The 16823-nt window shown below is 34.9% G+C and overlaps 1 pseudogene; it reads left to right on the forward strand.

Annotated features, from left to right (window-relative positions):
• The first annotated feature begins 4731 nt into the window (after positions 1 to 4731).
• Positions 4732 to 7206, forward strand: LOC106760681 (annotated as a pseudogene).
• The last annotated feature ends 9617 nt before the right edge of the window (positions 7207 to 16823 follow it).

Raw genomic sequence — 16823 nt, forward strand, 5'->3', positions numbered from 1 at the left:
AAAGTCCTCACCTTTCAACCAACTTCACCACGTAAACCATAAAAAATTCTAGTTGATGTCTAATGTAGTGTGTGTGGTTGAAAAATGACATAATTTAGTTTTCTTATTACATGAATTGATACTCCTATTTGTTTGCTTATATATTTAAAAAAAAAAAAAAACATTTTTAGATATCCTAGGAAATGTAAGAAAATGGTCTTGGATTAGGTATTTTAGGTTCTCAATCTAATCATGTATTGCCATTAACACACACTTCGAATTGATTATTATAACAAACCTTTCTTCTGGTTAATTTTTCTTTTTCCATAAATAATGTCATTTTCTATAAATTTGCGTTCTAAATTTTGCCACATTACCTAATATTTAACACTCTATTAAAAATAAATAAATTACTATTAAAATGGTAAAACTAAGTTAATGGTGGTATAAACAAACACTGATCACATAATATTTAGGAGGATGACTGAAAAGTATAATAAAAATGCGAAAGTATTTTTTTTTTTTTTTTTGCATTATTTTAATTTTTTTTAAACGACACGTACAAAGAAAAACGACACGAGATCTTGAAATGTAAACCCTCTTCTCCAACTACAAACAAATTATTAGCATGCATGTTTCTTTTTCTTCTGAAAAATTTATTCATATCATTGCATTCATCTCTATTGTGAATGGTGTTCATTGCGGTGGTGCATGGCTGTTGAAGACGTGGAAGAAGAATTCTTGTTTTATTCTTTTTCATGAAATATTCGTAATATTTATTTGAAATGTTCAGTATTTTTTCCCTTGTTTTTTTCTTTCAATTCTGAATTTTTTCTTACAAATGCAGTAATTTGATTCTTCACCTTAACATCACTCATGGAATACTATGTGCGTAAATGGACTATACTACTATACTACTCTCAATACCATCAACTCTTTATTATTAGTTTGTCGTTAGTGTTAATTTATCATAGTTATTAATTGACACGTGTTTAATGTAAGAAAAAGTAAGATAGAATAGAATATTTTGAAATTGTGAAATTTCATTCTGAATTTCTTACAAATAAGACATAATTCACCGATCAGAAACGTCTATGTCATTTCATGTATGATCATAGCTTTCGTTGTAATTTTGTGTGATTAATGTTAACACCTAAAAGTATATAAAATGTTAAGATAACAAATGGAGTACATGCATAGATGCACGTGGTAGAGGATGAAACGATGAAACAGGTAACAAAGATGATTTTTTTTATTGAGATAAATACTTTTTTTTATTAGGATAGATACTGATAGTATAATAGAAAATGGAAGTTAACAGTTAAAATTAGAATGAACTAAAAACATACCAATGTTAGAAAATATAAACATAGGATAATAAGAAAAAGAATATATATATATATATATATATATATATATATATATATATATATATAATATAACTTTAAATGAAAATAACTTTGAAAATCTTAAATGTAAAAAAATAATTTAAATTTCTATATTACCATTAAAATAACAAATAGTTAAGATTAAATTATATATTTTTCTTTATCTTTTTACCATCTATTTACTAAAATTTGTACAAAATTGCACATACACTGCATAGAAGTCTCTTTATTTAAATTTATTATAAAATGTAAATTTGAAATAAAGTGATTATTACAATTATATATATAATTAGAAATGAGAACCTAGTAGAAAGGTGATAAGATTAAAGTAAAATAATGACGTGTAAGATGTTTATTAAGTATATTAAACATGTAAACCTAGATAACGAAGTAAATAAGAATAATTTAAGACAATTTGTGACAAAAGAAAAACTAAGAGAAAAAAGAAAAAAAAAATTATTTAATTTTAGATAGAATTATGTAATTTAGCATTTTATTTACTTTTAATTTTATAAGATTTTATTTTTTTAGTCTTATAGTATTTTGTTTTTCGATATGTTATGGTTATGTAACTTAACATAACATAATTAATATTTCTTATTTATTTCTTTTAAGAAGGGAACTTCAGTTTCATGTCTCTAGATGACTATGAAGACCTTAAGAGTAACTGAATCCAAATTTGACAAATTTTGATTTTGATTTAATGATAAAAAAACAAACAATCAAGTTATTGACGTAGAATCATTAATATACCTAATTAATTTAATTCATTAAATTTGTTTTTCATGTTCACATGCAAAGGTTATGGGTACGTTTCAAATAAGTTTCTTTAACCAAATATTTAATAAATATTTAATAAGGTTATTTGTCTTAAGTGCCCCACTTTCTTATCTTTAGTTTGCAACTCCCATAAGTAAATGTTCTAAAATTAAACACCTGGAATGCTTTGACATGCATTTTGAGGTAACATGCAATCCTTAACTTTGTTCTTGAATTCATGTCTTCCATATGTTTATTGTTATAAAGAGCAGTTATGCAAAATTAAGATGTACAAGGGACATGGAGGTATATTCCTAGGACAACCTCAAAGAAATACCAATCTTCAACTCCAATTGCAACAAATATTATAATTGATTTGTTTTTTTTTTTTTATTTCTAGAATGAAATTTGTATATATGAATAATAGAGTTCAAATTCACAAATTTATTTTGTTTTATTTATTGTTGCTACATCAATGAAAAACCATGTTTACGTGGGAATGCTTTTTTGCGTTAAAGTTTTCTTGTGAAGTAAAGCTGATGAACATCTCATATTCACGCAACTTACTTAATAGAGGCCAAACATTTCCTTTGTATGAAAACAAAACAACTACTGATATAATTTCTGATCTCTTAGATAAGAGTTTTTAACAAACAATAACACTTTTTTAAACATTTGTTGGTCTTCTAATTGAAAATGAGAGGGTCTAATGTTCCAGATAGATATCAATGATTCATCAACCAATACATGTTAATTGTAGAAGATGATAATATTTTAACAATTTTTTTAACAACTTTTTGATAATAGATTATGTGTCATTATTTTATTAGTTTGTATATTTGAAACAGACTAATCAAAATTATCACCTATTAGTTATTAAAATATTTTATTAATTTTGTTAATATTTTAATCTTTTATTGTTAATTATAGAAGTTATAAGGTGAATCCACATTACTGCAGAAAATCTATTCCAGTATTAAATGGAGATACTTCTTTTCTATTTTCAACATAAACTTATGTTTTAGTGAGCTGGATACACACTTATCACATTTTCTAATACATTAATAGCTATTTTTTTCTCACCATATTTGATGTTGAAGAGAGAAATAGAAAAAAGAAATTGATAAAAAAAAATTAAATATTTAATTGTTTATTAAAATATAAATTTGTGAGAAATATCGGAAAATTGTTTTTAAAAATTATATAAATTAATTGATTTGATTGAAAATAAATTATTTGAATAATATAATATTCATTATAACTCATCATTTTTTTTTCACTTCAGCTATTCACAGGTAAAATGAAAATATTCATTGTTCAAGAACTCACTCTTACTTTGCTTCAGGAAACTAACAAATTCATCAACTATACCAATTAGGTCTTTAGACCTAAAAATGATCTAAACAAGTTGTATATATTGGGAAAGTTTTTCATTCACAAGTTCAACAATTATCTTCCAATTATAATAGACTTAATTATTTATATTCATATCACATCTATATATATTATTCTTTTTTTTAATTGGTAAAAAAATATATAGCTTATTGGTATTTTTAAAGTTGATGTTTTGTCACAGTGAAAAAAAGCATGCATCAAAATGTTTCATCATTTTGTGTACTTATCTGAATATACAGCAGGAAATTGAAGCTGATATGGGAAAATAACTTTTTTTATTTACCATCGTTGAGTTCTTCCCCTTTTGTGCAGTCTGTGTCTTCTGTTGCTGAAACAGTGTTAGTGGATCTTCAGCAATCACACAGCAGTACAGTGTTGATTAAAGTAAAAGCAACTTTTCATATTTCCTGTTTGGCTTAACCAAGATGAAATTAAGGTGAATACCACAAATTGAGAAATTGAGCTTTGTTACATAAAATACGCAATAACTTGATGAAGGATGAGTGGAACATGCAAAAGGAAAATTAACTATGTTTTTCCGTTGGTATATTATTTTTAAGGCTTAATATATCTGATGATCCTTATTTTTGTCAAGTTTGTTCACTTTAGTTTCCATATTTTTTTCTGTTTAATGTTATCCTAAAAAGTATAAATTTTGTTCAATTTGGTTCTTTTTACTAACGTCGTTTAAATCGTTAACGGCAGACAGTCCAGGTATGCACAACAGTGTTGAGATGACATTTAACTACTACCACATCACCAAAAGTAGAGTTTCGTGGCAGCCCCACCCCAAAATTAGGGTTTTGCATTTGGGGGAAACCTTCCTGCACTTGCACCGCGAGAAGAAGGAAAATGTTGCTCGCTTTGCTTCAATGGAAGATGATTTCGTGAATTGTGCAACTCATGGTAGCATGAAGAAGACGAACATAGTTATGTAAGAAAGCACTCATGGTGGCCGGTGGAGGCAAGCAACGACACGATTCTAGGTTTCTTTGATTTGGGATTTTTTTGGATTTGGTTGTGGTTCTCTGTAGGTTGGAGAAGATGATGGCACTATAGCTTTGCACAATGGCGGCAAGGATTGTCGCGCTGACGATGAAGCTCTCGATTTGGATGATTCATGATTGATGCGCGAGAATGAAGATTCGAATGGAGTTCGAGATTAGGGTTCCGTGATTTGGGGGAGATTTCAACTTTGATGGTGGTGGCCATGGATGTTGCGCATGATGGCTACCATGGTTCTCTGCAGGTGCGACTTCAAGGCGGCATGGTGACTTTGGACGATCTCTGTGGCGGCGATGGCATTAGGGTTCGGTGGCGGTAGGGTTCGATGGGCTAAAGGTTGAAGAAGATGGTGACGTGGCAGTAGTTAAATGTCATCTCAACACTGTTGTGCACACCTGGACTGTCTGCCGTTAACAATTTAAACGGCGTTAGCAAAAATGACCAAATTGAACAAAATTTACACTCTTTAGGATAATATTGAACAAAAAAAAAAACACGAGGACCAAACAAACTTGACGAAAATAAGGACCATCTAGGGTATTAAGCCTATTTTTAAATATTGTATTTCGTTTTTATATTAAACTATAATATATATATATATATATATATATATATATATATATATATATTATGGGGTTTGTTAACGCGTACGCTGGTTTTTCAGTTAGTACATGTTAGCAATGTGTACCGGGTTTTAGTAGACAAAAGTACCCTTATATATATCATGGATTTTAAGTTTTAAGGTAAAGGGTATTTTAATAATTTTCATTCTCAAAACTAAAAAAAAAAAACCCAAACCTTTATTCACCTCTCTCATTCCTCTCAACCCTTTCTCTTTCATCTCTTTCACTCCAACATTTTCTCTGTCATCCCTACTGTAGCCCCAATTGAAAAAAAAAATAGAAACCCTTGAATAAATGTTGAATTTTATGGAATTTGTATATTGTGATAAACATATAATGAAATGTGGTGTAGATGTCTAAATGATGTATGAAAATTTTGTGATTTATGAAGGTTTTATTTACATGACTTAATTTAAAAATGAAATTTAATAATGATAAGAAGGGAAAATATATAACACATCCTCCAATAAAAAAATCAAAGTCAACATCATCAATTATTTTGTTATTAAAGCAGAAAACAAATGAACTAACAGAGCAAGAGCAACAAATTACGTTGTCGCGAGTTATTGTGTATGGCTGAGGGAGAGTATGGAGATGAGAGAGAAACAAATTGGATAAGTGAGGAAGGTGGATTAGGGTTAGGCAAGAGTTTCTGATTTTTTTTTTCAATTGGGGCTATAGTAGGGATGATAGAGAAAATGTTGGAGTGAGAGAGGTGAATAAGGGTTTGGGGGTTTCTTTTTTTTTTTTTAATTTTGAGAATGAAAATTATTAAAATATCCTTTACCTTAAAACTTAGAATCCATGATATATAAGGGTACTTTTGTCTACTGAAACCTGGTACATATTGCTAAAATGTACCAACTGAAAAACCAGTGTACGCACGTTAACAAACCCATATATATATATATATATATATATATATATATATATATATATATATAGGTTTAATAGTTTTGTTTTTAGTTTCGCTACCGTGTGTCAAGTTGGTCATACACACGGTAAAAAATTCTTAAAAAAGTTTCAATTTCGCCCACACCTTATAAAATTTGTCTCAATCAAATCTCTTCTATTAAATATGAACGAAAAAAGTTAACAATTTCGTGATGTGGCAAAAGAGTATCATAATGTGACATTGTCTTGAGATATTGCTTGTGACCTGTCAGCGAATTAGAAGGTGACATGAAATTAGGATTTACAATTATGAAAAAAGTTAATATTATAAAATTAGGGGTTTTCAAGAAGAAAAATGAATTTGGGCATTTGTGATAGAGGATTGTTGAGTTCGTCATCAAAGAGAATTAGTCATCTACATTACGAGCAAAAAAGAATCACAATTTAGGGTTTTGAAATGCATTTAGGGATTTGGAAACACATTTGGTTGAGGAAGTATTCTTCTCTTTTCTTCTTCTACTTCTCTTCATTTCGTGCATTCTAAAAATTTTACCCTTTATTCCATTGTAGTGACACCTTCCTTGGAGTTGCACATGACACCTTCAACACCTTCAATGAATCCGGATTCGGAAAGCATGTCATGTGTGCCGTCTTTATCAATCTTTAGCCCACTGTCATCGATGAAGTCCAATACGACGCTTATAGCCAACTCCTCCACCCTGAACAACTCATCTCTGGCAAGGAAAACAGCGCCAACAACTTCGCCAGAGGCCACTACACCGGTATCCATCTCTCACTCTCTGTCACATTGTAACTCACTTAACTAGACCTAATTTTCGATTTTTCCCCTTTCAGTTAGCAAAGAGATTGTGGATATGTGCCTCAACCGTGTCCGCAAGCTCGCCAACAACTGTGTCGATCTCCAGGGCTTCCTCATCTTCAATGTCATCGGCAAAGGAATCAGTTTCGGTCTTGGATCCCTCTTGTTGGAGCGTCTCTCTGTGGATTACGGCAAAAAGTCTAAACTAGGGTTCACCATGTATCCTTCTCCTCATGTTTCAATTGCCATTGTTAAACCTTTAAAAAATTGGTTTTGCCACATTACCATACTCATATTTGAGGGAAGAGATTTGATTGAGACAAATTTTAGTAGGTGTCGATGAAATTAAAACTTTTTTAAAAGGGATGACCAACTGGACACACTATAATGAAACTAAGGACAAAAGTTGGATCAAAATAAAATGATACATGACCCATTAAACAAAAATCTTTTATTTTGTTTTTATCACCTTTTTTTCTATAATTTTTTTATTATAATCATTTATTATTTTTAATTATTTAAGTTACGATTTAATTTTTTTAAATATTAAAATATTATTTAATAATGTTTGAATAATTTAGATATTTAATTTACTTTTTTCTAAGGTATTCATTTTAATATTTTTTTTCTTTATAATAATGTTTAATTGAAATAAATGAACAATTTGACTCTACAACTATAAAAAAATAATAAGTTGAGTCAATTCATTTTTATTATACTGTAATAAAAATATCAAAAAAATTAGAAGAATAAAATAACATTAATCTACTAATTTATCGTGATGAGTTGAATTGGATTATAAAATTTTTAACTCATAAAAAAGTGATTCATATTGAACCGATCCATTTTTAATCAACTCATGGTAAATAAACTCATGTAAGTAAGATTGATTAACTTTTTGTTGTTACAACTAATTGACAAATTAATTTTGTTGTGACTCATTTTGAAATATTATGATGGACTCAAATGTGATTTAATAAGATATAAGGACCTATAGGTTATTATAAGAAATATAAAATAAAATAAAGATACAATGAAACTCAACTTGATGGATGTTGGTTTACAAAAGAGATTAAGGTTTTGTCTCTAGTCATAAGGTTCTCTAATTGAGAGTCATCAAGAAAGTATCATAGGAGAAAGAAAGGCAAAGAGATAAATTAAGAAAAATAGGTTGAACAATAAAGAATGAAAAACACATTCTCATTAATTGGATCTCTCATATATTAAAGTTAGTATCCTATTATGATTTATAATAGGATCCTGTCTAGGAAAGACTACGATCTCGCTTCTGAATTTGAATATTCAAGAGTCACAATAAAAATAAGTCAAAGAAGAATGTGAAATAAGACAAGGATGAAGACGCCACAATCTATAACACATTGATAGGTCAAGAGGAGATTTGCCACAATTTGATAAGAATCTGAGCTATAATCCAAGAACCAAGAGAATCATCTCTTAAATAATGCAAATGCATATAATATGACCCAAGAGTATTTACATTAACTTTTTGTACCTCTATATATAGGCACATAAGTTTAAGAAAAATGAAAGAAACTGTGGTAAATTATTCTCATGATCTTCATATTCTTTAAGTTCCCTTCTTCACGGAACATTATGAGATTCAAAGAGGCGTGTTTTGATCTTTGATATTGTCATAGATTCTTTGAAGGGCTAATGTTTTTCCTCAATTCTTCTCATACATGCTTAGTAGATAGTCCTCTGTCATATCTTCCTTCTTGAAGAGGATTTGTCTTGAAATTCATACCACTTGAAGATTATTTATCATTTTCCTTGTTGGAAAGAATTTTACCCGAATTCTAGAAGATCATATGCACAAACATAAACATAAATCAAAGACACAAGTCTAAAATAATCAAAAATAGAAATTATACTAAAGTGATTTTGGATTATTAAAGAGTTTAATCTCTTATTATCAAAGGTTTGGAGGTCTGCCTCCAGGGTCAAATACTCACATGCAAAAATCATCAAACAATTTTAAATTAAAGATGCAATGGTAAAAGAAAATAAAAAGAATATTTTCCAAGTAAACAATGAAATTATAAGTATGACTTTGATTATTTGTAAGTTGCTTAGAGATGGTCAAACAAGCTAACTCATATGTATATATTTCTAAGTTTGCTTCCATACTAAAAGAATGACTTTGAATATCCAAATGAATTGACAAATAAGCTAATATATTGTGAAACACATGTTTTTTGAGTTATAAGCTTGCGTCTTCCTTTTATGTCATTCTATCTTCCTTCCCTTGATAATGTCATGACTATTTGATAAACAAATCTTTCTTTGGTAACAAAACAAAAAGAGTTAAGTTAATATTTTCTGTTAATGACAAATTAGGATGCTCTCTTCTTTTACTCTCTCTTCTTTTGGGAATCGACAAAGAGAAAGAAAAAAACATCCTTATTTGTCATTAAAAGAAAATACTAGCTAGACTCCTTTTTTTTTCTAGGGAAGATTTGTTTAACAAGGAACCATGACATCAACTATGGAAGGAAAATAAAATGACAAAAAAGAAAGACACAAATTTACAACTCAAAGAACCTGTGTTTTCCAAAATATTTATTTTTATCTTATTCTACATTTTTTTTTGATTTTTTTTTTGTGACTCTTGAAGATTCAAATTCAAAAACAATAGTACCCTTTCCTTAATAGAATTGTATCAATTTATGTATATAAATGTGTGATAATCGTGAATATTAAAATCCTATAGTGTTTTTATGTTGTGATGATTAGAAAAATAGGACAACTACAAATTAATTCACATATGTTATCAAAGCCAAATTATTAAATTTATGATTCTTCATTTTATAATGTTTGTTCTCAAATTATATTGTACTCAAGATAAATTCTCACAATGAATTTAGGAATTTCTCTATATGAATCCTAATTATTATTAGATTTAGGAATTCTTGTGTTTTCCCCAATTATTTTTACGTTATATGCTACAATTGATTTCAAGTTGAAATCACAAATAAATGTGTATGTTTTTTTTTCGCTGTCTGTGGTAATTAATTGAATGATTTTCAAGGTTTGAAAATTTGAATAACCCTGTTACGTGAATTCAAAGAAGATTAAATTTTGAAAAATTGCATGTGTCAATCGCGGTTGAATAGCAAACAATTGCTTTGAATTGGAATTTATTGAAAAACGTTTTTACTATTGCTGCGTGGATTAAATGCAATGGAAAAATCGAAACCCATATGATCACGAATTGTTTGCAGTGATGTTATTGGTTTTTGTGACCAATAGAATTAGAATTAATGTTGATATTTTATTATATCAATGATGTGTTTTTTAATTTGCAATAATCTGTATAATTTGTTATTGTTAAATTAAAAGTAATGAGAATCTTATATATGATTAACAACACTTAAATGTATTTATTTGAAATCAAGCATAACAAATTTTATTAGTTATTAAAGTGGTCAAAATTTTAAAGTTATTTAGTTCCAAATTATTAATGATTTTATTTTAATTGTCGATAATATTAATGTTAAATTATGAATAATTGATTTATGGATTAATTGAAGTTTATTGTTATAAAGTATTTGTGGATCATCCAAAAGTTGATTAATTGTTTTTATTATTAATGAGCGTGATCATATGTTGAATGTTATTAATGTTTTATGTGAGACTACAGCTCTTTATGAATTTATGTTTTTTTTATGTTTATGTATGTAAATTATGATAAAGAAAACAAATTAGGTTATTGTTATTATTATTGTTATTCAAATAATATTATGTTTGAATCCATTGTGGACTTCTCATTCTAAAATCATATTAAGGAGAAAGGGATGATACAGTAGTACAAATGAAAGGGAACATGTTAATGTTCTCATTATTTATGTATAAATGATTATGAATAATGGCATAACCAATTTATGTAATGTTCCGGTAGAAGTAGAATTCCCTTCACAATTTATATTGCGTGTCCGATAGCCCCAAACTTCTATCACCGTCCAACTCTGTTCGCTGAGTACTTCAATCCGGGCCGCTCGAGTACCTGCTAAAGGCACTCCGACGCTCAAGTCAATAAGTGATCAAAGGGATAGAGATAGAAAGAGAAAGTATTCAGTAGAATAAATTAGCATTCAATGTAACCAACCACCCATTACCTGTTGACCTATATTTATAGTTTTTGTCATGGGCTTATGATTAGTCAATCTTTAATCACGGCCCAATTCTGGACCCATTTATATTAATTATGCTTTGCTCTTAATCTGTTTTTAGCATTTCTCTTTGGTCAGGGTTTTGTGTTGTCCGTCCTAGACGACCAGTTTGAGAAGCGCATTCCATCGCCCTTGCACTCAATGCGCCTGTTGATGCCTTTAGCGAAATGGGGGGCGTCCTCCTAACGCTCGGGCCAAGATCTCTTTTCGTAATACCGGTCGGATTTTCCTGACCGTTCGTTCTGTCCGGTCCCTACGGTACAGAGGCCCCCCAAGCCCTAGGTAACCTAGTTGTCGTAGGGTTTGCGAGGAAGGCAGGGCTGTCCGTGGCACTGACGCCTCGGTTCCCGTGAGTGTATGTTTAGGCAGGAAAGTACACATGGCAACCTCTGATCGCTTGTTCGTGCTTGGAAACTGTATCGTCTTGCGATCTGGGCCGCTGATCGTGTTTGCTATGGACGGTAGCGATGTGTTTTAGTTTTTCAAAAATTTCCTATAAATAGGGGTGCTGGACAAGTTGATCACTACTTTTATCAATCTCCTGCTCTCGATTCGTTTTCCCCCAGGTAATAAAGATGGAACATGTTTATATCGAGTCTTCTCTAGAGTTGTCAGGTCGCGGTGGCGGTGGCGACGGCGTGGGCAACAGTGGTGGCAATGGCGGCGATCGTGGTGAGGGGATTTCTTCTACTGGTTCCATTTTCGATGAGGCTCCTACTTAGCACAATGCCGGTGCGGATGGCCGAGATTCGCAATCTCCACCTCCTGCCATCGACGCGGATCAGCTAGTTCACGGGGTTCCCTTATTTTTGTTGCGGGGCGGGGTTGTGGTCGATTCGGTTCCTCTGGTCCCAATTGGGGGTTTGCCGCCGATTATGGGTTACGACTGGGCCGACTTTGATGTAAATACCTAAGTATCGACCCTTTCGCGTACTGGCCTCGGGGACTTTGCTGATCGGTCTTATATAGTGAGAGACGAAGCTGACGCACGGTCGATACGTCTGGCAATCAGTCGTGAAAATGAGCGTGTTTGCCACGGGAAAGGTTCCCACGCAGAGGATTTTTTTCTTCGTTTATGCGACGTTTTTCGAGCAGTTGCATATCCGGGTTCCCTTTACCAAGTTTCAAATGGGCGTCCTGCGTCCGTTGAACGTGGCGCCTTTGCAACTTCATCCCAATTCTTGGGCTGCGATTCAAGCCTTTGTCGTGATGCGCTTAGCGGCCGGTGTGATACCGACCATCCCCTCATTTTTGTATTATTTTGACGTTCGCCCTCCGCCAAAGGGTGGTTGGGTCTCTTTGACTTCTGTGATGGATCGGACCTTATTCAAGCCATATGTCGAATCCTATAAGAATTTCAAGGACCAATTTTTCAAGGTGGTGATCACAGCCGCCGGTCGTCAAGACTTCTTTGATGAGGAAGGATCTCCTCTTTTTCCTTTGTATTGGACGGAAAATCCCACGACGATGAAAGCCTACTCCAAATACGACTTGGACATTGCCGACCTTTGTGTCGTCGATGTTATTGACACCCTCCCGCGTCGCCTTCCCGCCCGCAACTTGGTCGATTGCCTTCCTTACGAGAAGTGTAGCCGAAGGGCACTCGGTATGGTATCGGTTCAGTTTGTATTTGATTTTTATCGTATTGACTTAACTGAATTTGTTGCATTTTTTTCAGATATCATGGCTGCTCCAAATCCCCGCCAATCGAACTTCTTGATTTCCAAGAGGGGGTCTTCATCTACACCAATGGCCAAAGGGGGTGTCGTGCCGCCCCCCAAACGTCCTCCACCCCCTGCCCGAGTGACTATAGTTGTCGTTCGTCCTCCACCCAGCGAGGCCGTTCTTGAAGGTGTGCCACTCAAGGAGAAGACAAGTCTTCGTGGGAGTTCTCATGCTCCGGCCGGCGAGGGATCTTCCCAACCCCTCATTATCCTCGTCGCGAGCACTACTCTTCCTACTAAATCCATTTCTCAATCAGCCCCTGTGGGGGTATCCATCCCGAGCCGGAAGAGGAGAAGGTATCGCAAAGAGGGCGATACGTCTTCTTCAAGGAAGAGTCGCCGAGAGGACAGTGATCCGCCCGTTATTCTTCCGGGTGGGGTATTCAGCACTGATTATAATGTGAGTCGGCGTGTGGACTTGAATATGGGTCCGGCTCAAAGAGCTATAGTGGAATCAATCCCCAGCCCAGACATGTTGGATGCGATTTTCGAAATGTCTTCTCGGACGGCTTCTATGGTGGGTTTTCTTCGACAATTCGGCGACGTTCGGGGTGATGAAGGTTGAAAAACAGTTATTTTCATATGTTAATTTGGACCAAATTACACCATTTACTACTTGGAATGAGCTCAGAATCAAGCAAAACTCAATAAATGAGTCTGGAGAGAGTCAAAAGTTATTTTTAGTGATTTTATGCTTATTGTAGCTAATTTGAGAAAAGTAAGAATGGAGTTGAAGATACAGGTCGTTGACTCAAAAAAAGAGCAGAAAAATGAAGTTTTGAAGAGTCGACGCACCGCCCAACGACACACTTAAACCGTTGGGCGGTCCAGGACGAGGAGTTGACATGGAAAATGTCACTGTGGGAAACCGCCGGGCGCCAGCGATTGCTGTCGGGCGGCGGTAGAAGGATATGGGAAACCGCCGAGCGGTGGCGATTGCCGTCGGGCAGTGGCGGCAGGTTATGGGAAACCGCCAGGCGGCACACTTAAACCGCCCGGCGGTGGCATGCTGGACTTGGGCTTGTTTTTTACGCGCTCCTCACCTATAAATACCCCTATTACGAATTCAGAGTCATTCTTTTGACAGGGGAGAACGACCAGACCTAATTTTGCTCTCTGGAGAGGATCTCTTGGATGCTTAAGCTCCTTTTCATCTTTTCTAGGGTTTGTTGTTTCATTCTTCTTCCATTTTTCATCTAGTTTCACCATGTCTATGGTGAACTAAACCCTATTGTTGTTGGGGAATACAATGTAATCTTTTGATGCTCTCTCTTATTGAAACTATTGAATATTTATATGGTCTCCATATGTTTTGATTGATTATTGTTGGGTTATCATCTGTGCTTAAGGCCTTTATCGTTTAACTCATTCGGTATATTGATGTTTGTCGTTATTGATATGGGGACGTACAGTAATGACATGAACTGGTGAGTAATCTCTTGATATTGCAATACCACCTAGGGATAGGGGTAGGACGATCAATTGCGCTAACTTCTGTTTATAATGCGGTATTAATTACTAGGGGAGGCTAGGGATAGCAAGCCAGTAGTTAATATTAGGCCCTTTTCGCTGAGGGATCGGGTTAAGGGGAGGCTAAGAAAGTCGCATAACAATTAAATCAATCTAATATTCAAGGGTAGTATGTAAGAGAGAGCAGAATATATGAAATTGTTAGTACCCAACAACATCCCTTCATCCATTGTTTTCGTTTGTCAATTGAATCAACTTTATCTTTGCATGTTAATATTTTTGTTCTAAAAATCCAATTTATTAATTTTTATTTTTCAAGTCTTATTATTTTAATTCACGCGAACGAGAAAGCCACACGAGTCTCTTGGGAAACGATACTTGGTCTTACCATTTATATTACTTGTACGATTTGGTACACTTGCCAATTTGTCAACACGGGGTTCGGGGGAAGTCAAGGTAGCTCTGTCGAAGGAGCAAGAAAAAGTGACTACCCTCGAAGCAGAATTGGAGAGTTTGCGCAAGGTGCGGGAGGCGGATAGGAAGCGGGCGGCTGAGGTCTGGAAAGAGCTTGCAGAAACCTCTACAAACCTAGAAGAAGCTAAAGAAGAGCTGCAAGGGGCACGTACAGCCAATGCTAGCTTAACTGAAGAGTGTAAGCAATTGAAGGAGGCTGTTGTTACTGAACAAGAAGTTGAGAAAGACTCCAAGAGGGAACCATTAAGCTCTAAACCGACCTTGATGTCGTTCGGCTGGATTTGAAGGCCGCCCGTGAGAGGATATCTGAGCTTAATACTAGCTTGGTGACAGAACATGAGCAAGGTTTCTACAAGGCTTTGCGCCAAGCGGAAGTACTTCTCAAGGTAGAGAAGCCTTTGGCTTTAGGTTTCGACCTTGAGAAGGATGTATATGATGGAGTGCTAACGTATGTGGCTCCATCGGCCGTAGCTGAGGTGGAGGTAGTCGGTGAGGCCGTCGCGGGGGCAAGCGGTGCTGCAGCAGATGATGTTTAGGCCTTTTCATTAACTAAAATGTATTGGGGTATCTTTTTGGGATTTTTTGTTATTTGTTTTTTCGGGCGGATGTTAAACATTCCTTCGATTGTTTACCTTGCCGCCCGTTATGATAGGGCATATCGTTTTGTACACCCCTTTTGAATGTATTGAAGTTTCTTCATATTTTTCCTGTTTATGTTTTTCACTTTCTTGCTTAAGTCACGGATGACTCGCATGTGTTTTTCTTTCGTTCGTTTTAAGTTATTGTCGAGTGAAGTGCGTTCGAATTGGGGAGAATTTCTTTCATCACCATGTTATTCCGAACGATCGGTGGTAGCCAGTCATCGTCAGGCCAAGCTGACAGGAATTTTCCGTTCATCAGCTTGGTGTAACGGACGATCGGCATTGGCCAATCATTGTTTTACTGAAGTTTGGCGTTTTTCGCCGGTTTACTTTATTTGCTCTTTTTGCGACCATGTATGATACATGAAAGCGCCCTTGTTTCATTCAAAACGTGCGTGCAGTCACATTTCCTAGGCTTTAATCGTTAGCTAAAATACAATTTCAAATGAGACGCATTCCAGGTGTTAGTCAAGTGTCTTCCATCGAGTTTAGTCAGGCGGTATGCCCCATTTCCGAGGACTTCTACCACTTTAAATGGGCCCTCCCACTTGGCCGCTAGCTTCCCGTGGTGAGCCGCTCGCCTTGCTTCTCCGGTCTTCCTCCACACTAGGTCTCTTTCTTGGAAGTTTCTAGGACGAACCTTGGGGTTGTACTTCCTTTCTACCATTCGCCTGCACGCTTCTGCCCGTAAGACCGCTCGGTCTCGTTGCTCTTCGAGGGTGTCTAGCTCGACCCTTAACTCCTGATTTTTCATATTAAGGTTGTCCATGTTTCTTCGTAACGAAGGTTCCCCTAACTCGACTGGTAGCATGGCATCGGTCTCGTACGTTAGGTTGAAGGGGGTTTCCTCTATTGTACCGTGAGGGGTGCATCTATATGCCCATAAAACTTCTGGTAATTCATCCACCCAAGCTCCCTTCTTCTCACCCAATCTTCTCTTCAACTCGGAAACAATGGCTTTGTTCATGGCTTCTGCTTGTCCGTTGGTTTAGGGGTGTTCGACGGAGCTAGTCGCATGTTTAATTCCCAATTCTTCAAAAAAATTCTCCAGTTTCTGGTCGATAAATTGACGGCCGTTGTTAGTGACAATCATCCGCGAGAGTCCAAATCTACAAACTAGTTTCCAACAAAACTTTTGAACTTGCGCGGCCGTAATGGTATCCAAGGGTTCAGCTTCCACCCACTTCGTGAAGTAGTGTACGGCCACAAGGAGAAATTTCTTCTGGGTCGGTCCTGGGGGAAATGGTCCGACGATGTCCATCCCCCATTGAGCGAAAGGCCATGGTGCTACGATGGAATGGAAATTATGAGGTGGAGCGTGCGGTTCGTTTGCATGGGCTTGGCACTTGAGACACTTTCGAGCGAATAACATGGCGTCCTTTTCCACAGTCGGCCAGTAGTAGCCGGCTCTAAGAATCCTTGCTTTAAGTGTGCGCCCTCCGGTATGAAAACCGCACACGC

The sequence above is a fragment of the Vigna radiata genome, chromosome 5, assembly GCF_000741045.1.
Source record: "Vigna radiata var. radiata cultivar VC1973A chromosome 5, Vradiata_ver6, whole genome shotgun sequence".
NCBI classification, from domain to species: Eukaryota; Viridiplantae; Streptophyta; class Magnoliopsida; order Fabales; family Fabaceae; genus Vigna; species Vigna radiata.